Genomic DNA, 22,960 nt, shown 5'->3' on the forward strand with positions numbered 1-22,960 from the left:
TGACACGGCCTAGTCCATAACTATATGACAGTCACTGGTACAGTTATATTTGTAAGGTGGTCCTTTCGAAGTAAGCCTATTTAAGAACGGAGGCCCCTTTGATTGAAGAACTATTCAAAATAGTGGTGACAACCACAGGTTGGTAGACGTCATTTATTTGTAGGCAGCATGAGTGAAAGAGGTACTTGCAAGACGATTATCAACTTCTTAATGCATTGGTTCAGCAGTTACCTTCACATTTGTATTTAGCTTATTTATGGGCGACATGTAGTTCTTTAATGCTAAAAAGGAATACAAGACCTAGCTACCCCACCTAAATGTCTTTGAATTACTTCCTAAAACATGGGGTCTATTTTATTTTTAGAATGCACATTTCTTAAATGAAACGAAAAAAAAGACATCACAACTAAATTCAATCATTTCTAGTTTATTAGCTTACAGGCCTATTAGTTTATAACAAGTCAAGTTCAATACCTAGAAACCCATCATTTATTAATGGGTAGCATTATTCAGATTGTCTTTAGAATAATCATAAAAGATTTTAAAACCATATACACGCAATACGTAATAACCATTTGCAGCACTAATTGACAACAATAACAGCTGAATCATAGTCCTACAAATAACAAGAAATAAAATGGCTGCCACTAGAATGATTGTAGGAATCAGGAGAACACAAAAGAGTTCTACTGTCAATGTACAAGTGTTTGAATGTAAAACAAAAATGGATAAGTAACAATTATGAATAATAATGTAATATAATATCATATACAAAACTGTTTGTTTTTTTTGCTTTAATGTACTAATCACACAGCAACTTTAAAACTTAGTCAACAAGAAAGGCTTTAGCAAAAAAAAACAAAAAAAGCCAAAGAGTGCTACCAAATATAATTTGTAAAAAATAAGTATTAAGCAGATGTTTACTCAGCTTGTTTGGTTTCTTCTGACTTATAAAATGAGAAGCAAGACAAACTAAATGTAAATAAAACAAACCAAAAAGCAAACATTAAAAAAAAATTAATTTGAGGTCCACAGAGGACATTTTTGCCCCCCCCCCTTTTTCCCCTAAAATTTTAACAACAGTAGTAGACATGGCAAAAAAAAACAACAATTGTTTCATGATTTTCCTATGATTAATGTTTTGTATATTTGAGAATGCAAAAGTCAAACAAAAGCATAAATAACATGAACTCTTTTCAATAAGAGGTAAAATCAAGGTGATAGTCCTGCCAGCGAAACCAATGTTTTGATGAAGCGCAAGTTTTATCCAGCAAAACTTGAGTTTGTCTAATGAATGGAATAGTGACAAAACTATGTGGCCAAATTAAACAATTATAATCTGGACATGTAATACAAATGTCACTGGTAAACTTTAAGACAAACGAAGCAATGTGTGTGTTAAAATAAATAAAAGAATCTATACAAAGAAATAAACACTTACAAATGTATGGAAGAAGAGTAATAAGACACAGAAAAACTGAAATAAAAAATTCATTAGTAAAAATCAATAAGATATTGTAATATACAATATTTAACTTTTTTTTTTTTCAGGTTATGTAGTAATAAATGTTTCTATGACAAAATTTTTTTTTTCAGATTGAGAATAGTTCAATTTAGAGATGATGACAATGAAAATAGATCTATTAAAAAAAAAAAAACAAATTTAAGTCTCAACAAAAATTTTTTTTTTGTAGGACCGAATGCTGTATTTCTAATAACTAGAGGACCCCCCCCCCCTGAAAAGAAAACTTAAATCTATTTTTTTCTTTCTGTTCTATCAACATTTTAAAAAGCCTACAAGTTTGTTTTTTTTTTGGCCTATGAAAAGTTGGACAGGAAATAAAATCATGCATTGCTTAAGAAAAATGTGGACAAAACTCTCAAGGAATGATTTAGATCAGCGCTGCCCAACCTTTTCCAGCCTGAAGGCTGAATTTCTAATACAGGTCATGGGCCACATTTAAAAAGAAAATGATATTTGCCTCTGCAGTTTGATTATGCACTATGAGCAGAAGTTTCAAAAGCCAAACAGCACTGCACCATGGGCCAGATATAGCCTGCAGGCCCTATGCTGGGTATCACTATTTTGGATTTTGGATGCATACATGCTTTTAGGAATGCAAAAATAGACTTGAAAAAATGTGCATCTATTTTTATTCTTGTCTCAGAATGACAATAGTGGTTACCATGTTATAAGATACATAAAAAAACAACTTTTTAAAAAACGTGATATGTTAATTTTAAATTATTTTTGAAATTTTAAAGATTTGATAAAATATTGTCACTAAATAAATAAACTTGAGCTAAACAAATAAATGTATCATTAACAAAGATGAAAATGAGGAGAAAAGAAGCAAAGAAAACTGCCAATGAAATCATTGTTTGTAGTTATTTAAGAAGACTTTTCCCCTCTTGAAAACATGCACTGGCTGAAAATCCTTTTCATATTGGCTGTTAGCAATAGTCATCAATAAATACTATTTTCCTGTGCTTTAGCTTATTACCAATATGCAATAGTTCCTTGTACATTGGCTAAGCCAATATAGCTACACTAAGTGCAGCAATCGGCCACGCAAACCTTGAATGCAATCAGGTTTTGAAAATGAGTCATCTTAAAGTTCAAAGGAAATTAAAGGAAATGCTCATTTTTTTTTAAAGAGACAAAAGTTCCTAGTGGCTGGCTAATCAAACAGAGCTCCCAATAAGCAAACAATGCCCAAGTGGACTTATTAGATATTTGAAATACAAACTACTGCACCTGGTTAAAATTCATACTGATGAATTCACTCAGTTTAATTTTTATTGTGTGTTTTGAGATCAAACACACACACATAAAAAGTTGACTATTTTCAATAAAAAGAAAACAACCATAAAAAACAAACAAACAAGCAGATCTATAATCACAATTGAAACTTGTAACCAACTTTTGAAGAAGCCTATCACTAACTTCATCTTTTAACATACAGTATTTATGATTAACAGGTTACCTTTGTAGAGAGTTTAAGAAAGTAGGCCTCAATTTTGATAGACATTTATGTTTTTAAAATACAATAATAACAAACTGTCTGTTTGTTATGTCAGCATTGAAATAAAGGTCATTCCAACTGCTACATATGCATGTGAGAAGTGGAAGTCATCTGTCAAAATTGAGAAAAGACTAAATGTGGCTCATCAGAGATGGCTGAGACGGATTTTGGGAGTCAGTTACACAGATCGGGTCTCAAACAAGGAAATCCTATGCCGAACTGGGAGTCAAACACTTATTGAGGTTGTGACTGAGCGTCACATGAGGTTTGCGGGACATGTTCTACGTCAAAATGAATTACGCACACCAAGAGTTGCGATAACATGGAAGCCAAAACGTGGAAAGCGCAAAGAGGGACGTCCTCGTATTACTTGGCGACATACCTTCATGGAGAACCTCAGAACAGTGGACACCAGGTGGGAGGAGGCTTCAGACATTGCCAGTGACAGATCTTTATGGAGACAGCTTGCCGCCCAATGCGCCGAACGGCGCGGGAGGACCTAAGTCTAAGTAAGTAAGTAAAGAACTCTCTCAAGTCTAATCAATAAAGGTTAGGCTTCAGTGATACTTTGTTGACACTCTTTCAAGTCCAATGGCTACTTGACATCTGAAGGGACATAGCAGCTAGAAGCAGAAACTTTTGAATTCACTCAAGAACCTGAAGCTACAACAAATGGCTTTTATTTCTCCAAGGAAAATCTGATGCCCATTTGAACTAAGTTTAATACTGATAGATAAAAATATGTATAATTGTCTTTTTATTTATAATAGAAGAGGGAAAAAAAATCAAGATTTTACTAACATTCTACAAGATTGGCTAACATCTCATTCTACCAAGAAGCAATTATTTCATACAATTTGACTATTAGTTTTTGATAATCTTCTTAGCATTTCAAACTGTGCTCAGGCCTAGATGTACATGTGGATGGTAACTTCTTCGCTGTGTCTTGAGTATTCTAACAACTAATTTCAACTAACCAAATGAACACAGAGGCAATGCCAACAATATAATGAGACAATCAAGTGTGTAGGCGGTTCAAACATTTAATCTAATAATGAAGGGAATCTGTCTGTCATCGCTGTCACTAACCAAATAATTAAGTCCAAAACTTCTTGATAAACAAAACTTGACTGTCTCCAAAGACACTAGCATTATGAACTGTTTTCATTTCATATCGAACTCTTTTGTTTTTACTATGACATTATTGTCATTATATAAAAACTTACTCAAAATACACAAAACAAAAACAAAACTTAACTTTTATCTGCCTAATTTGATATTGTAAACTAGTGAAGCCTAACAAATTCCTTTGACATATCACTACAGAAGTAGTGAATCCAGCACTAAATGTTAAGACACAACAAAGAGGTTAGCAATAAAATACTCATAAGGGGAGAATGTCCTAAAATTTGTGCTGATGTCAGAAATAGATGATTCTAAATCAAAGGAAAATATAACATTCCATAGCTTAAATGTAAACAAGAAAAGGAAGATAATCCAAAAGTAAAGAAAGAGAAAAAAAAGTGAACAAAGAGAGAAAATAAATATCTTTGTTTAGAAGTATCAGTCAATGCCTTTAGACAATAGAAGGAAGTTAGTGTATAAAAAAAGTTTGGTCTCATTGGAGAGTCTGGTACAAAAACTTTTAAAACAAAGTGCAATGAGAGACAAAAACACTCATGCAATTTCAGACAGCCAGGCACACCACTGTTGAATGTATAATTTGTGACATCTTGCCAATGTTATAAGACTTGATACAACTAACAATTTGTGTTATTTAAAACAAAATGACTAGTATTAAAATGTTGTTTATGGTATAATCTATTTCTGCTGTTGGAGCTGATCTCTGAAGATTTGGTATTAATAATTACCAGACATATCAAGAAATTATTTCAGAAGTGAAGCCATTTAATAAATGACATATTGAATAGGATTCCCTAAGATGAAAGAAGTAATAAAACTACATAGTGGTGAAAGTGACTACAGAGATGGCCTACTTATAGATAGGTCAATCACAATGAATTGAAGCTAGACTGGGTTTAGCATAAGGAAATAAGTCATTAGTGCAAAAGTTAGTTCACTTTAAAAATAATTTAAAATATATAGCAAGCATCATACACTTAGATGCCCTTCTTCACAGGCCCACTTAGTTTTATTTCCAAATGTTCCCACAAACATCTGATGATTCTATCATTGGCTCTATCCCCATATGAAGTGCCACCATTCAAAATGATCATATCCCCACAGATGTAGTGGATCCAGTACTAATTATAAAACTGATCTACAATGATTTTGGTAACTCACTGAAGTTTAAATATTATTGACTCCCCTGATAAAACTAAAAAAAAAGGGAGGGGGTTGAGGGGGATTTTGGAAGGTAAATTTCATATGCACAAGATTCACATAGACTTGTTCAAATTGATTATTTATACTAGAAACAAAAAAAAATAGGTCTATGTCATAAGTGTACATTATCTAAGAAGCAAAAATCAGAGAAATGGAAAAATGTGTGAAAATCACTAATATTTGTAGCATAATTTAACTAAATACATTTCAAAATTAGAATCTAAAGGTACTAATGTCCTTTGATCAAATCTCATTTAGATCAAAATAATTAACAATGCAATTTTTAAAAAACATCTATTAACCAGTAAGTAGTTAGTTCAATTGAAACAGCTGGTAGTTTTAGACAGGATGAGTTCACAGAACTGTTAGAATGGACATAAAACAACAAAAATAAAAAATTAAAAAAAATACTGCTCATCCTCCTCCAGACAATACATCAATGGCCCAGGGTTAGCTTTGAAAAATTATTCTAGACTTGTATAAACCATTGACAAATCTGATATAAAATGACAATTTTTCATTCATTGATTTAGTGTATGCTTTTATTTAGTTTAGATCAAGTTTCTATTGGCAGAAAATGCACAAATTTGCCATCATTTTAATATGATTTTCCCTAATAGCAATGCATTTTACTTTTTCTATATGTGACAAGCATAATAAAATCAGGATATGGTGAGGTGATGCTTACATAAACATTTAAAGTTTTACTATTAGTATAAGATAATTAGAATCATGCCACACAAAAAATTACATATTCGCATCAATGCAAAGAAGATGAGCATACGTAAGGAAAATCAAAACTCTTTAGTCTTGATGTATCAGTGGCAATGATAGACAGTTTGTGTATGGTAGCCAAACTAACTGAATAGTTTATTCTAAGTGTAAAAATATACAATTAAAGTTTATTCTAAGTGGGAAGCGTGGTCCAGAGGCTAAGTACGCTTGAACTTGGCTTGGCTACCTATGAAGGGGGCTCGAGGTTCGACACTTGACTCAGGCATAGTTGTGTTTACTGAGCGCCTAAAGGCAGCACGGAAAACCTTCTCACAGATACCCCCTCACTGGTCCATGAATGAGATTGGACCATAGCATTATAAGCATGCTATAGGCATGAAAGTAGCACTATATTAAAGCAATAATTTATTTATTTATTTAAGTGTAAAGATATAAAATTAAGACATTTTCACAGAAATTCTGTTTCTCCTGACTTGCTATAGTGGCGACATGTCAATTGTTGAGTTTTTTTAAAATTGAGATTGTTACATGACTTCAATTCAGATTTAAACTGAATGCATTCCATGACTCATGACCATGAAGGTCCTCATTTCTAAAGATGGTGCACAATGATAAATGAATCTGTTTATGTGCAATTGATGGTGGTCTCAGACCAAGAGCAGTGAAAACATTGGTTACATCCTCCAAGTAATGCAATTCAAAGATGCTGTCTTTGTGTTTTAAGATGTTTTTGTTATAGTGAAATTTTGAATCCATGACGTCACAGGACTAGTTTACTGCTTGATTTAAACAAATGGCAAAAAAGCGTAAATGGTAGTCTATCCAACTTGATGGATGTCCAAACAAAACATTGTAAATGGTTGTCTAACCATTTGTATCGATGTCCGAATGATGTTTATCTAGCACAGTTCACTGAACACACTAATTGTAAGTGATAAAACTGATGACTTCTGTCTGGAGGAAATACAACTAAGAGAAAAACAACTACCAGTGTGTACTAGTTTCTAGAGATCTGGTTTTGTGTATAGTTGATGAGACAGTCATGTCAGAGCATTCATCAGAACTTGAACTAGTTTCTGTATCACATTTCTATAATGAAATAAAAATATAGTTAGTAAGTGAAGCAGAATTAGAGTTACTTAGAGCTAATAGTGAATAATAAAAAAATATTTGAAATTATTTATACTTTTTATATACAGCTATTTGACTGCAGAATTACTTAAATTTTCCCAAGTTTACAGAGACAGCAGCTCATACATTATAGACCTCCCCCACCCCGCTGCTGATGGGGCAGATAATGAAAAAAAAAACTACACTTGAATTGACTGGCAGAAGAGACAGATGTGATTAAATATCCACTGTTGAATCTGCATAACATTTTCTCGAATCAACTGTATCTTTTGACCCACACATAATTCAGTTCTGCAAGAGTCTCTGTCTGCAGCTGCACATATTGGGCAAGATTCTACCATATTTGACAAGTGTGTCAACAAAAAAGCTTGCTTAGGCATTCATACTTTTCTGGCTTAACTAATAAAATGCAATGCAAGCATGTAAAACTGATAAGCTGCAATGAATTCAGAAACAAAACAACATGAGATTCTGTACACTTGATTGGCTTTCTGTGAGTACAAGATCTACTACAGGGTGGCCATACTTTGTCATTTTTGCATTTAGAACAAAGATATGCTCTTGAACCTTAGTGAACTGATCACTCCATGTGACCCTCTAAGAGCCTTGCTTTGGGCTAAACAATTCTAGTTTTGCCAAGTTTCTTCCTCAAAAGTTGAGGTTTTTTTTTTCAGTACATGCAAGCATTGACCTTAGACAAGCAACATGCTTCATTACACTCAAAAAGAAAATTTTGACTTGTCTGCTCAAACCTTTTAAAAAATTGGTTTGTCATTTTAACTTTTTTCTTTAAGCCATGTTATCACAGCACCTTGAGCCTACATTATGTGTGTTAACAGCGCTATAGAAATTGAAGATTTTTTTTTCAAATGATTTTGTTCTACTAGATGTGCGTCTTTCATGCAATAGATAAACCTTGGAGGCGTGAGGCCCCTAAAACCACAAGGCCCTTGGCAGTTACCCACACCTTGAACCATGCTGGGGCAGATGACATAAAGGTCGCCTTGTTTCTATGACAGATGGTTAACAAGTGTGTTAAGTGGCCAGCACAATGACCAACTGTCTTCTGTTTAGAAGCCAAACACTCACTCTGCCACCATGCCCCCCCCCCCCCCCATCTATACTTTAGCCCTCTTAATTTTCTTTTCTATAACCTGAGGCAGTGTTTGCTTTTAAACTCTCTAATTAGCTGCATGAATGTTTTCCTTCTTTTCCCCCACATTTCTTCTATTTTCTTTTGAGCAGTACGCTACAACAGACATAGCTGTACATCTTTTTAAGGAAAGTTTTCATGAAAGAGAAGTAGAGATGGCACAAGTTAGTATACCCCAACCTTTCACATTTTAACATGTGTTTTTACTTGAGGAAAAATATGCAATATATGTTCCAGGCCATTTCAGTGTAGCCTCTTGATGTTCAGAGATAATGCCTCTTTCTATTTTATTTAGTTTTTCAAATTTATTTATCAACAACTGGTTGGAGTGGAAATTAGGGCTGCCTAGTCATGTGGTATGCGCCCTGGACAGTTATTCCAATAATCCCTGGTTCAAACTTTGCCCGGTGCCATCCCCCATCGTCCTGCAGGAGGTTTGGAAAATAATCTTCAAATTTGAAGGTACATCCGAAACAAACAAAACTAATAGTTCCTACTTACTTCAAATATTCTGTCAGGGGAGTTGACTTTATTCTTCATCTTCCTGACAGTCTTCTGCCTGTCGGACAACCCATCAGGTATATTTGTAAACTTTGTCAACTCTGCTTGTAAATTTTCTGCACTACCCGTAGACAACAAGCCATTATCACCACTGCCATCTTGATGACCAGAGCGTTTGCTAGTCATGTCCTCCTCAGACAACACACCTTCAGAACTGAGAGTTGAGAGAGACTGACGACAGGGAGGGTGGCTACTTGATTCATCATCCTCACTAATGTCTCCTACTTCTTCTGAGCATGAATCTTCAGAGTGCTGTGGGGACAGTTCAAAATGGTGTGATCAAAACATACAGTTGTCATTTAGTTTGAAGTTATAATTACTGTGGATGAACTTATTTTTTTAACATTTGTCTTTAAACCTAATCTAAATTTTTCTTTAAACCTAATCTAAATTTGTCTTTAAACATAAAATCTCATCAGTTTTCTTCACAGATTTTATCTAAAGAGAAGAACTGACTCTCGTGTGGAGATTTTGATCTCCCATCGAGCGCCTCCCCAGGTGGCGGATAGGGGAATGCCCTCTAGATATGGTGGGTACCGGGGAAATAAAATACCCGGGGTGGACCAAAATCAAACCTGCTGCCTTGCAGGAAGTGGAGGGATCCACAAAGGCTAGGGCACCTTACCCGAAAATAAAGTCAGCTATCCAGAGAGCTGAAAGGGGCAGCCCCCCAGATGGTTATGCACAGGGCTAACAACTCTGTCATATAAAAAATACTGTTACGAAAGCTAATACACACAAGAAAACCTGGACAGATCTCAACGGAAAACGACCTAGGCCTGGAAAAGGACATGATTTTTGTTTTGCGACATGGAATGTGCTAAGCCTTTATAGAGCAGGTGCGCTAGCCCAACTTACTGAAGTGTTAAAGAAATATAGGATACCCCTTGTAGCCCTAAAGGAAATCAGGTGGAAAGACTCGGACATTCTCAGAACCAAGGAGTATACTATATTTTATAGTGGTGGAAGCACTAACAACTTAGGTACAGGTTTTGCTGTTAAAAAGGAAATGGTAGGTAATGTCATTGGATTTAAACCTGTAAGTGATAGACTCTGCTCACTACGTTTGAGAAGAAAATTCTTCAACATATCATTTATCAATGTTCATGCCCCTACTGAAGATGCAGATGATAACACAAAAGAAGCCTTCTAGGATGGACTGGAAAGAATTTATGATGAAGCACCAAAGCATGACATCAAAATAGTCCTAGGAGATTTCAATGCAAAAATTGGAAAGGAACCAGCATTCAGACCAATAATTGGCAAAGAAAGCTTACATGAAGAGACCAACAATAATGGCATAAGATTAGTGGATTTTGCATCAGGAAAAGGAATGTCTATCAGCAGCACAAAATTCCAACATAAGAATATTCACAAGGTAATCTGGATCTCACCTGATGGCAACAGCCAGAATCAAATAGATCATATACTCATAGATAAGAGACATGGATCAGACATACTAGATGTAAGAAGTTTCAGAGGAGCTAATGCTGACTCAGACCACCAACTAGTAAAAGCTAAACTTAGACAAAGAATAAGTACCATACACAATTACCAAAGAAAGAGAGCACAGCAATATGATAGTCAAAAACTCACAAAGGATCCACTTGTTGCAGAAACTTATAGAATGGCACTCCAAACGCAACTGACAACATTAGAAAAGGACTGCGAAAATAACATTAATGAGCATTGGGAAATAATGAAGCATGCTATCAAAAGAACAGCAGAAGAGGTAATTGGACTTAAACAAAAGAACGAGAAAATAGGGTGGTATGATGATGAATGCAGACAAACTATAGAAGAGAAGAACAATGCCCGAATGATAATGCTACAGAGAGAAACCAGAAACACTAGACAGCAATACAATGAAGCAAGAAGAAGGGCCAGAAAAGTTGTAAGAAAGAAAAAACGGAAATGGGAAAAGTCCAAGATTACTCAAATAGAGGAACTAGCAAAGGAGGGAGACATGAGAGGAATGTATATGAAAATTAAAGATGAAAAGAATGGATTTCAAGCTAGATCACACATGTGTGAGAACAAAGATGGTCAGCTTATTACAGAAAACAGCAGGGTCATTGAGAGATGGGCTGAATACTTTGAGGAGATCCTAAATACCACTGAAGATGGAGACAATGGAGAATATGAACTGCAACATGGGGGACCAGATCCCTTAGTGAACCCTCCAACACTCATTGAAACATCAGAAATAATTAGGACCATGAAGAATCACAAAGCACCAGGAGAGGACCAAATCACAGCAGAACTAATTAAATGTTTGTAAAATGTTTTACATGTTTCGGATGTTCCTTCAGAGTTGAAGATAATTACTTATATATAAATATTAAATATGGAGGGAAAGACTTAGATTCCCAAATACACAGACTAATATCAAGAATTTGGGAAGAAGAAGTAATACCAACAGAATGGGAAACGGCTCTTATAACCCCAATACACAAAAAAGGATCCAAGTTAAAGTGCTGTAATTACAGAGGAATCTCTCTACTAAATGTGACTTATAAGATACTGTCTAGGCTTATAACTAAGAGACTTGGAAAATATTCAGAAGAAATCTTAGGTGAGAAACCTAAGAAAATACCAAGAAAATAATATACAAAACCATAATAAGACCAGCAGCAATGTATGGAAGTGAGACCTGGACATTGACAAAGACATCTGAAAATTTACTTAACACTTGGGAAAGAAAAATTCTTAGGAAAATCTATGGTGCCATACAGGATGAAACAGGGTGGAGGACAGCACTAACCATGAGTTATATCAATTATATGAAGACCCACCAATAGTGAACGAAATAAAAAAGAACAGACTACGTTGGGCAGGTCACCTTGAAAGAATGTCAGATAACAGAGGGGGGGAAAATCGTATACAGGCATAAACCAAAAGGCAGGCGACCCAAAGGCAGACCCTGAATGCGATGGATAGATGATGTGGAAGCAGATCTGAAGCAGCTTGTGGTTAGGGCGTGGAGACGAAAGGCCCAGGAGAGATCTGAATGGAAGGATGTGTTAAAGCAGGCCAGAGCCCTCCATGGGCTGTAGCGCCACTGGGATAGATGGATGGAAGAACTGACTACTAAGTAAGTATGGCTTCTTAGCAGTGTGGTCTGTGCTTTGGTTGTCATTACAATGGCCCTGGGTTCAAACCTGTCATCCTGCAGGATGTTTGAACTAGGAGGTAATATGCTAAATTTCTGAAGAAAATATATATAAAACAAAACTAACCCAAGACTTATAATTTATCTAAACTATATTAAAGATTTTAAAAATATTTCATCAAATAATTTCCTGGCTCAGAAAGTGGTCAAAACATTTTCTAAGTTGGCCCAGATTGTTAACAATTTGTCTATTGCAATCCCAAGCTAGAGCTTATAAAAATAATGAATGATGATAACTAGAACAAAGTATTATGTGAATGAAATCTTACTTCACAGAAACTATCTGATATAAACTTTTCACAGGTAAATTATAAGTGAGTCTGGTGTGAATGTACATTTTGGTTTTCTATAGTTATAATGTTTTGTTTGAAGTAATGCACAAATTGTAAGACAAGTGTCTTTACAGATAACAAAGATTTTTATTATTATTTCATATCCACTGTACATTGAACACTAAAACATTTGGCAAGAAAATATAGAATGTTTCATTTCTGACAATTTTTCTCACATAGCCAAATAATTGTGAGGTGGAAGGAAGCATCATCTTTAGGGTTTAATCCACAAAAGTGAAGGGGGGCAAGAGATCCTTTTTAATACCACCAGTTTGGAACCAACACATATGAGAAAAGGCTCGACCCTTCAAAAGTCTTCAGAACAGGCAGCAGATCAACTCCAGCAGTAGCTCTAAATTCTGACAATCACAGCCCTTAAACCAGGCAAGCATGCAAGAACCATGTAAGCCACAGCTCATTGCTATCCCCAAACAACCAACTAGCATATCACCAGTTAGCCTGCAGAGGCCAGAGACTGTAAGATGTTTCACAATGTTAGCTCTTTTCAAAACATTCAAGAGGGTAAACTCCCTCAAGTTACCAGAAGGCACCAACTGGAGTTTGGCAGGCAATGTCCCCCATAGAGGAAGAAAGTAAATTTGCATACATTGCAAATACAATAATTATTCAAAGGAAGTATTTGAAAAGTCATGGCAATGGATTTAATATTTAACAAATTAATCTTGATTTCATATTTTCATAACTCATGAGGAGCATTTTCACCTTCAGTTTTTTTTTATTTCAAGTGTTGTTGTTTTTTACAAACCAGATGAAATAAGAAAAATGATACAAACATACAAATCTATCATCTGTGATTTTATAAGTATTCCACTAACAAACCATATAGGCTGAAGATAAAAATTCATACGAGGCTGTATAACCTTACAGACTTGAGTCTGTTTAATCTGACCGCACCAGGAAATGATTATTTTGGTGCTAATAACTGGCTGGTCCAATTACACGGTGACTGGTTATTTCATCCCTCTCACTTTTGGTCAGATCATTCCCAATTAAAAATGTTTTTAGTCATTGTATAATTGTGTTGTTAAGGGTTTGCCTTTAAGCACTCATTTCATATAATATATAAATATTCTTATTTAGAATTTTTTTTTATGTTTTGAACATGTTATTATAGTGTTTATAGTTCCCCCTATATATCGTAATGCAGGGTTTGTATTTAGTTATATAGTTTCTGTTTGTTGTAGGGATGTCAATATTATCCTGTGCATATTGCGTGATGTAATGACAAAAGGCCAAGGCGTGGTGGAAGTGGGGAAAATCTTTTTAGAAATAGAAGTACAATTTGAATAATTATGATCATGCCACTCTGCTCTCATAAATTATCATCAAAGGCCAAGGTGTGGTGGAAGTAGTGTAAATCTTTTGAGAGATGAGAATAGTTAGAATACTTATGACCATACCGCAGATAAAGAATCACCTGACTGCCATCTTTCACTTTATCTTTCATTGTCAAACTTTTTTTCTTAAATATGTGCGTGTCATTTCAAACCCTATTATATAACATTTTATTTATTCTAATAAACGCTGACTTCAAGACATATGCAACACTGGCCGAGAAATTAGGAACAATGTACAGCAATAGGAATCAAAAGATCTTCTTCTGTACCTACTATCAATAGCCTATCTTATTGATTTCAATTAACAAGCAAAAACAATTTTTATATTGACATTATACTTTATTCTTATTTATTAATGTGTAATTATTATATTTATTATTATTATACTTATAATTATTATATTATAATGTGTAATAATAAAAATAAATATATGAAATATTGTTAATTTCATACTTTTTACAATTATAATTTGATGGATTAGAGAATGAAATGAATAGCGGATGAAATGACCATGGGATGAAGTGACCATTGGATGAAGTGACCTGGAACCAATTAAATGATTATTCTATGTGATACAAGAACACTTTGGCACTTCAGTCCTGATTAGTGGACTGGTGTTTAACCTTCGGTTCAATGAAATTTATATGGTTATGTCTTTTATTATCAAGATGGGGATTATCACCGCTGACACTGTGTGGAATAAATAATTGAGTCATGATCAAACTACAACTTTGGAAGACTCCCACTGACACAGTGTGGATCAAAGTAACAGGGAAGTCAGGATTTTACTAAGATCAGTGTAGATAAGACCTACATAACTACACAACAAAAATGGTCATTTAACATTGATACAATATTTTACTATACTAACCTTTGTATTTCTAAACTTCTTCGGAGCATTGGTCTTCTCTGGTGACTCATTTCTTTTTTCTATTCCACTTTGGAAACAGTTGGTCTCTAAATTTCCTAGCGTATTGTATCCTCTAATGTTTTCATAACTCCTTTCTCCATCAAATCAGATTCAAGAATCCTTCTGGAGGGGCTTCTATTCTTCTGTCCCCCCAGTTTCAGGTCGGGATGAGAGGTCAATATCCGGAGAGGATTTTTCACTCATAGTTTCAAAGTTCTGTTTTGGGCTGGACAGAGGGGATAGGTCACATGTGCACTCCACATCTGCACTGACCTGGGATGAGCGTTTCTGCTACAAGTAGCATCACTGCAGCCACCATCACAGCCAAAGCAGACATCATTAATGTTATTGTCTTGATAGGATGAAGAGTTCTGTTTTGATGCTGGTTTTGATGCTGGTGTTTACTTACAGGTGAGTGTTTTGAGATTGGCAAGTGCCTGGTGGCAGAAGTGGATGAGTTTCTGCTACAACACTCCTGACGTTTCTTAATGTTGTTTTCCATATGAGTTAACCTTGTCTCTTGGCCATCAGCTTCATCTTCACTTCGATACTCCCTGATTGCAGTGGCAGGTCCCAAAAATTTAAATGTCCCAGGATAGGGTGCATGGTCAGTAGGATGAAGCCCTGCAGGGTTAAGTTTGTCTGATGTTTGGGTGTCCAGTGATGCTTCGTATGTAGATTGAGATTTGAGCAGAGGTAATGTCTTTCATAGACTCTCTGCTGTTATTCCGACGATGACGAGACTTCCTTGTACGCAATTTCGTAGGAGACGGTGGTACCAGCTCAGAGCTAGTTGTCATGCTCCCTTCTGTATTTTACATAGAGTCTGGCCTAAAGTCAGAAGAGAAATAAAAAGTCTTTATTTTTATTATCTCATCTCCATCTCTTGTTATTCATCTTTTAAAAACCACATATATATTCTGAAATTAATTTCTTTTTTTCTTTTTCTAAATACCATTTTCATATAGGTCCAATGGCAGCTCATTTATCTGTACATAACTCAGCCTGTGCATCTTAATACCATTTGGTGAAGATATTCTTTATGATTGCTAGTTAATATTTACTTAACAGTGTTATAGATTACAAGTCTTTCCAGTTCCTCAATTAATGACCCTTACTTTGACATTAGGTCTACCTTGTCATTTCCATCTGTAAGACTGTGCCTTGTCATTTCCCTTTTTGCCTATAAGTCTGTCTCTTTATTTCATTCTATACCTAAATTCTATCTTTTCATTTCTCTTTATGCTTTATGTCTACATGGCCAAGGATCCCTTGCAGTATGATAGTGGAGTGTGAGCTATAGATTGTGGATATAAAGATACACTCACACAACAAGAAAATTTACTTACGTCGTGACTTCAGACCCTGACCTACGTGTACATTTTTTACCAAGTCGATCTAACTTTTCTTGAGCTTTTATGATTGGTCGAACGATACTCTTTCTATGTTTATTGTACAAAGTCAGTTGTTGTTCTCGTCTGATAAAAAAAATATTTCATGATTAAAATTGAATGTTTGCCATGATACAAAATAATCATACAGAAAATATCAACATCATGCATAAGTAACAAGAGATAGTCTCAAAAAAAAAAAAAAATGAATGAAGAGCTGAAAATGATCCAAAATTATTTTATATAACTTTAAATCAATCTTGTTGGGTTCAAAATTCATTTTTAGCATTGAACTTACCAATACTGGGCCTGATTTAAATAAGATATGCACTTCAAGGACCCAAAATCATGTAGTCATTTTTTTTTTTCATATTTTAACCCAATAGCTTCTATTTCCAGTTAGAAAAAAAAAACCTTTCAAGGCCCTAATCAAAGAGGGATAACCCTGAATCCTAAAAAATAAATATTTTGAAAAAGTAATCAAACTTAAGATCTAATACTAAATAAACAAACAACTTTAAAAAATAGAACAATATGTCTAGTTTAAAAAAAAATATACTTATAATACCTTTAGAATATAAAAAAGCTTCAAAAATACTCATTTTCTCTAGGGGGAGCTACCACCTTCTACCAAACGCGTCCCCAGGTGGCGGATAGGGGAAAGACCCTTAGATATAAGGGTTAGCTGTGAATAGTAAATAAACAGCTGAGGACCAACTGGTTTGCAGTCATGGAGGATGAGGTGAAGTATTCCAGTGGCTAGAATATTTACTAAAAACATCTGAGAAATCCAGGGAAATGATTGCAATAAGCGAGTATAGGGCGCTCTAACTCTAAACCCGGGTAGATGAAACCCGTTAGCTAGGGATAGCAGTTCATTTAGGAGAGAAAACTCAGAAAATAAACACCTGCTACCTTGCAGATGATCTTGGATGATCAAAGGCTATGGGAGCACACCCAGAAAGAAAAGCAGGCTGAAGTCGGAGTCAATGGGCCTCCTGGCGCATAACACATTGACACGCAACTTCATCTATGTTGGAGTTCAGTAACGATTCTAATAGATGTGGCGTCCTGCCTGTGGAATCCCGCCGCGCAGGTAGGGGGCCGGGCTCTCCCCCTCGAAGGAGCCCACACAAGCGAGCTGGTGGTTCTTCTATCTCTGCCTGTGGAGCCAGGAGCAGGGACAAGAAAGTAAATACTACTGGCCAACACTCCAAGACCAAAAGTCTAAAAATCTTACAAATGGAACGCAGAGGGCATCCAAAAGAAAAAACAAGCTCTAAAAATATTTCTGCATGAGAAAGAAATTGATGTAGCTTGCATCCAAGAAACTCATTTGAACAGTAATCTTCGTTTCTCCATTAGAGGCTACACCTGCATCAGACAAGATAGAGAAATCAGACCCAAATTAAAAATGATATTCCTACCACAGACATAACTATGCCCAACTCCTCAGAATCAGAAATAATGGGAACTAAGCTAATTCTCCCAGATGGAAATATTAATCTATTTAACTGCTACTTCCCACCAGACAAGGAAATCGAGATTGACCACATACAAATACCTGACCAAGAAGACTGTCTAATCTTAGGAGATATGAATAGTCACTCTCAGAGCTTGGGATACCCAGACCTAAATGCCAGGGGAGAAGAAATTGAAGAATGGCAAGCAGAGAACAGACTTATCTTGCTTAATAAACCTGAGGATAAACCAACCTTTTTCTCAAGAGCCTGGCTAACATCAACCACTCCAGATCTAGCCTTTGCAACTGACAACTTATCCAAAAAGTGCACAAGAGAAGTTGCAGACCAGCTAGCCACCAGTGACCACAGACCCATATTGATCAGTATCGATACCTCCTTCAAAATATCAGAAAACTCCACCATCCCCAGATGCAACTACAAAAAAGCCAACTGGCACCTATTCTCAAAGCTCACAGACCTATACACAACTTCAATAAACTGCAAATCAAATCAGGTTAATAAGTCATTCTCAGCTTTCTCCAAAGCAATCCTCCTAGCAGCTAAGGAATCAATTCCTAGAGGAGCAAGAAAAGATTATATCCCCAACTGGTCTGATCACCTTCAACAACTCCACAATGACACTATTGAAGCCAGAAACAGTAGAAAATAACCCTTGTATAGAAAATAACATAAATCTAAAAGCAGCTAACGCAGTTTTCAGGAAAAATTACCTTTCTGCCTTGAGGAAAAGTTGGCATGAAAAAAGAGAACAACAAAACGTATATAGAGATGGTCACAAACTCTGGCGTATAGCCAAATGTCTCAACCAGGAAGAAAACAGAACAACTCCTATAGTAATAGAAAAGGACAACAAACCCCTGAAAGGCCAAGAAGCAGCAAATGAATTCATTAAGTTTTTCCAAACTCAGAAATCCCAGATAAAATTAAAGAAAACAATCCAGCTTACTCCTTGGGAATGACCACTAATCTTAAAATGAAGGAACTAGATGAATCCCTAAAAGTCCTCAAACCAAAACAAGCCCGGGCCCAGACAAAATATCAAATGACATGCTTCTTAACTTGGGTCCTCAAGCCAAAAGAAAACTGCTACAAATATTCAATGCTAGCTGGAAATCTGGCAGAATTCCAAACATCTGAAAAAAGCCATTATGATCCCTATACTAAAGCAAAGCAAACCAAGAAATAAACTGGATAGCTACCATCCCATCAGCCTCACTAGCTGTAATTGCAAACTGATGGAAAGAGTGATAAATAGAAGGCTGACATGGATCCTTGAGTCAAATAATCTACTCACTGAAGCCCAGGCTGGCTTAGAAAAGGCAGATCAACAGAAGATCAAATTGCCTTCATCACACAAGAAATAGAAGACGGCTTTCAAGAAAAGAAACCAACAACAATTGTGTGGGTTGACTTAGAAAAAGCATTTGACAAAGTCTGAGAACAAGGTCTCTTGCTCAAGCTAATCCAGCATCACATATCCCACAGAATGTACAACTGGATAAAGGAATATCTAAATAATAGAAAAGCCTTAGTTTGCATGCAAGGACAAAGAAGCCACACAGTGGGTATAAAAAATGGCGTCCCCCAAGGAGGAGTCCTATCCCCAACACTTTTCCTAGTATTCATAAACGATCTAAATCAAAACCTACCAAGAAAAGTTAAAAGCAGCATGTATGCAGAAGACCTTGCCATAATTAGCACAGAAGAATATGTAGGAACATCGAAATTTCGATTACAAGATGCTCTTGATAAACTCAATAATTGGTCCAAAGACTGGGGCATGTCCATCAACACAAAAAAGACCACATATACCATATTCTCACTGTCAACAAAACAATAAACAATAAAATTAACATTAGATAAGGAAGCTTTAGAAAAAAATGACAGCCCTACTTATCTTGGAGTCACCTATGACCCAAGACTAACCTGGAAAAACCAAATAGATAAAACACAGAGTAAAGGCATCCAGAGACTATCCCTCTTAAAAAAAATGAGCTGGCACAGATTGGGGAGCTAATCACAACATCCTGAAAAAGACCTATACCAGTTATGTAAGACCTGTACTAGAATATGGTGCCACAGCATGGGGCTCAGCAGCCCAAACCAACCTAAGAAAAATAGACAAGGTTCAAAATATTGGTCAAAGGATAATGACAGGAGCAATCAAAACAACACCCATAAGAGCTATGGAGGAAACTGCTGCCCTGATCTCTCTAAATGAAAGAAGAGAAATAAAAATCCTTTCCCAATTCACTAAATTGGAAACCTTGAAGAAGCACCCACTCAGAACAAAAATCCACAAAACTGGCACAAAAAAACGTCTCAAAAGAACCAATTTCATACAGGAATCTCTAAGCCTAAAAAAGAAACACCAACTTGGGTATCTAGGAGTTGGTTTTCCGTGCTGCCTTTAGATGCTCAGTAAACGCAACTCTGCCCGAGTCGGGTGTCGAACCTCGAGCCCCCTTCTAGGTAGCCGAGACAAGCCAAGTTCAAGCGCGATGCTTGCATCGAGACTAGGAGAAATCTATTTAAAAAAGTTTAAAGCAAGTAGGCCTATATTGAAAAAGGGGATTTTAGAAACGTTCTACAACAGTTTACGACAACAATGACAGGAGAAAACGTTTCAGATTGCAGAAGGAGCTAATGGGTTAATTATAATAACAGTTTATCTTAGCATAAATTCGAATACAAAACAGAAAGTGTTTTACAAATTATATATTTTACATGTAAGGAATATTCTACCTTAAAAATAAGATAAATATTCAGCTAAATTTTTTTTCCAATGTGCAATATTTATATTCCAATATTTGGGAAACACTTATTTAGATACATCTACAATAGAATATACTGTGCTTATGCTGTGGTTCATACAAAACATCTATATCAATAGTAAAATAGTAAGGCTTTCCAAAGTGGTAGTATACGCAACATTAAAGTTACTTTACTTGTATCTAAATGTGTATCCATTGAAAAAGAACATTTACAACAAAAATTAACATAAATATAATATAAATAAATATAACTATTATATAATCTTAGTAAAATTTAATTGTACAATATAAAGTAATTTTATTAATACTACCATAAGAAAGTTTAAAAAAAAAAAAGGGACCAGATATGTGACTGCTCCTTGTCAGCAATTGGTGGGAGAGAATTAGACAAAAGCCGATAGCCCAAGACATCACAAAGCCAAAGTGGAGCTGGATAGGACACACCCTGCGAAAACCAGCTACCGATGTTGCAAGGTACGAACTTGATTGGAATCCGCAAGGAAAGAGGAAAGTGGGCAGACCCACGCAAACCTGGAAGAGGTCAGTCATCAGTGAAGCTGAGGGTACTTGAATGACAGGCGAAGGAAGCTGCTCAGAACCGAGTTTAGTGGAGAGTTTGGTGGTGATTGTGGCCCTATGCTACCCTGGGAGTGCACAGGAATAAGTCAAGTCCTTGTCAGCGGGTCCTTTTGTGATATGGCCCACAGGTTGAGAAAAGCACCCCTAAAACATTGTAAAGCATGACTAACATTAACACCAAAGAACATGTCCTTACTTGATGAGCTCCCGTTCCCTCTTTTCCAGTTGCAGCATACAAGCTGTTAATTCTATATACAAATTGTTCAACTTGCTTTCATAATGCTCTCTGACATCCTGTGCATGTCTAAACAAAATAATTAACATATTGAAACATAACAGTTAACACTTCATAGCAACAAATAATGGAAATATCCAAATTTACTATATGTTTAGTCAAAGTCTATATAGATACAAGTCAGGACATGAGATAATTAAAAATATTATTGTCAAGTCTATTATGTCTTACTTAAAAATAAAACAAAGTACTTAAAAGTCAAATGAAAAAAAAAAATTCAGTTGCATAAATAAATGATCTTAATTTCATGAGAAAGAAAAAAAACCCAAATCTTCTCCATACAAAATACCTTAATTCTTCTTTTCTTCTTTTTATAAGCTCTTCTTCTAGCTGCGGTAAGTTGGAACCTTCAGCTTTCATTTTTTGGAAATTTTCACGAATCTCTTTCCTCCAAATTTCCTAAGCAAAAAAAAGGTTTAAATATTTTCTTAACATTTTTTAATATATATAGTAGAAAAAAAAATGTATCATGAAAAAATATTTAGATAGGAATTGGTTCACTTTAAGAACTAATGACATTAGAAGATAAGCCAGAGCTGGAACAGAAAGGAGTTAAATTTGCTTTATTTCTGCATCAGGTCAAATTATTTCAACGTCATTCTTGGTCAGAATAAGAAGTTTGAATAGAGTCTGAAAGATGGTCACCATTACTACCATATAGCAGCAGGGATACTTGCAGTGTAAAAGCTTTTCTCTCTCAGAGTGTAAAAGAAGGCTAGAAAATAAGAGCTGTCTCTTTTTTTTGTATGAAGAAAGCTTAGAAGCTTTGCATTGGTTGAAAAAAAGTTTTTTTTAATCATTCAAAGCACAAGTTCACTTCTGGCTCTAGCACTGCTATCACACAGCTACATTAAGTACAAAGCCAACTTCTGATGACAAACCAAGATGCTGATACTAGAGTAATATCAATTCTTTGTACCCACCTAGGAGAAGGAAACTTCTGAATTAAAAGCTCTGCTGCCTTGCAGCTATACCGAATCATGGGAAAGGTTTTGAGAGTTGACCCTGAGAAAAAATCTGGAGACCGCAACCCTTAGGCAATTTGCAGAGCCTGCAACACCACTGATACCAAACTGTATCAGCAATTGCCACTCCTTTGGATACATCAGCTGCATGGAGAAAGCATGTGTACTGTTAAACGTTAAATGCCATAAAAAGACAAATTTTCTAGCAGAATATGACAAGTCAGGAGGCCATCTGCTCTTTATTCAAATAATAATGTATATATATATGCATAATGCACAAAGGCAGGTTTTTCATCTGTATATTTTAATTGGGAAAATGAGAACACCTCAGACAATTTCTTAAGAGTTTCTTGTTGATAATGACAGAACCAGGCTGCCTGGTCGTGTGGTTTGTGCGCTGGACTGTCGTTCGGATTTATCGATGGTCGAGGGTTCAAATCTTGCCCGCTCCCATCCCCCGTCGTCCTGCGGGAGGTTTGGACTAGGAAGTAAACTATCTTCAACTCTGAAGGAACATCCGAAACATGTAAAACATTTTACAACAAAACATTTTACAACATAGTGTCAATCAGTAAAGGACTTACTTGAGATTCAGAAAAGTCCTCCAGACTGAACCGAAGTAATTCAGCAGAGGCAATCTCAATGTGCATGAGAATTAGTCTAAATGATGGTCTATTTCTGGGCATTGCACTCCTGAAAAAAAGAAAAAGATATTTTCCATTAAAATTATTCTTTGGTGATGACCCTT

The 22,960-nt window shown here is 35.6% G+C and overlaps 1 pseudogene; it reads right to left on the reverse strand.

Annotated features, from left to right (window-relative positions):
• Positions 1–407: 407 nt before the first annotated feature.
• LOC129925749 (mitogen-activated protein kinase kinase kinase 13-B-like) overlaps positions 408–22,960 on the reverse strand; it is a 30,291-nt pseudogene continuing 7,738 nt past the window's right edge.

The sequence above is a fragment of the Biomphalaria glabrata genome, chromosome 4, assembly GCF_947242115.1.
Source record: "Biomphalaria glabrata chromosome 4, xgBioGlab47.1, whole genome shotgun sequence".
In the NCBI taxonomy this organism is placed as follows: Eukaryota; Metazoa; Mollusca; class Gastropoda; family Planorbidae; genus Biomphalaria; species Biomphalaria glabrata.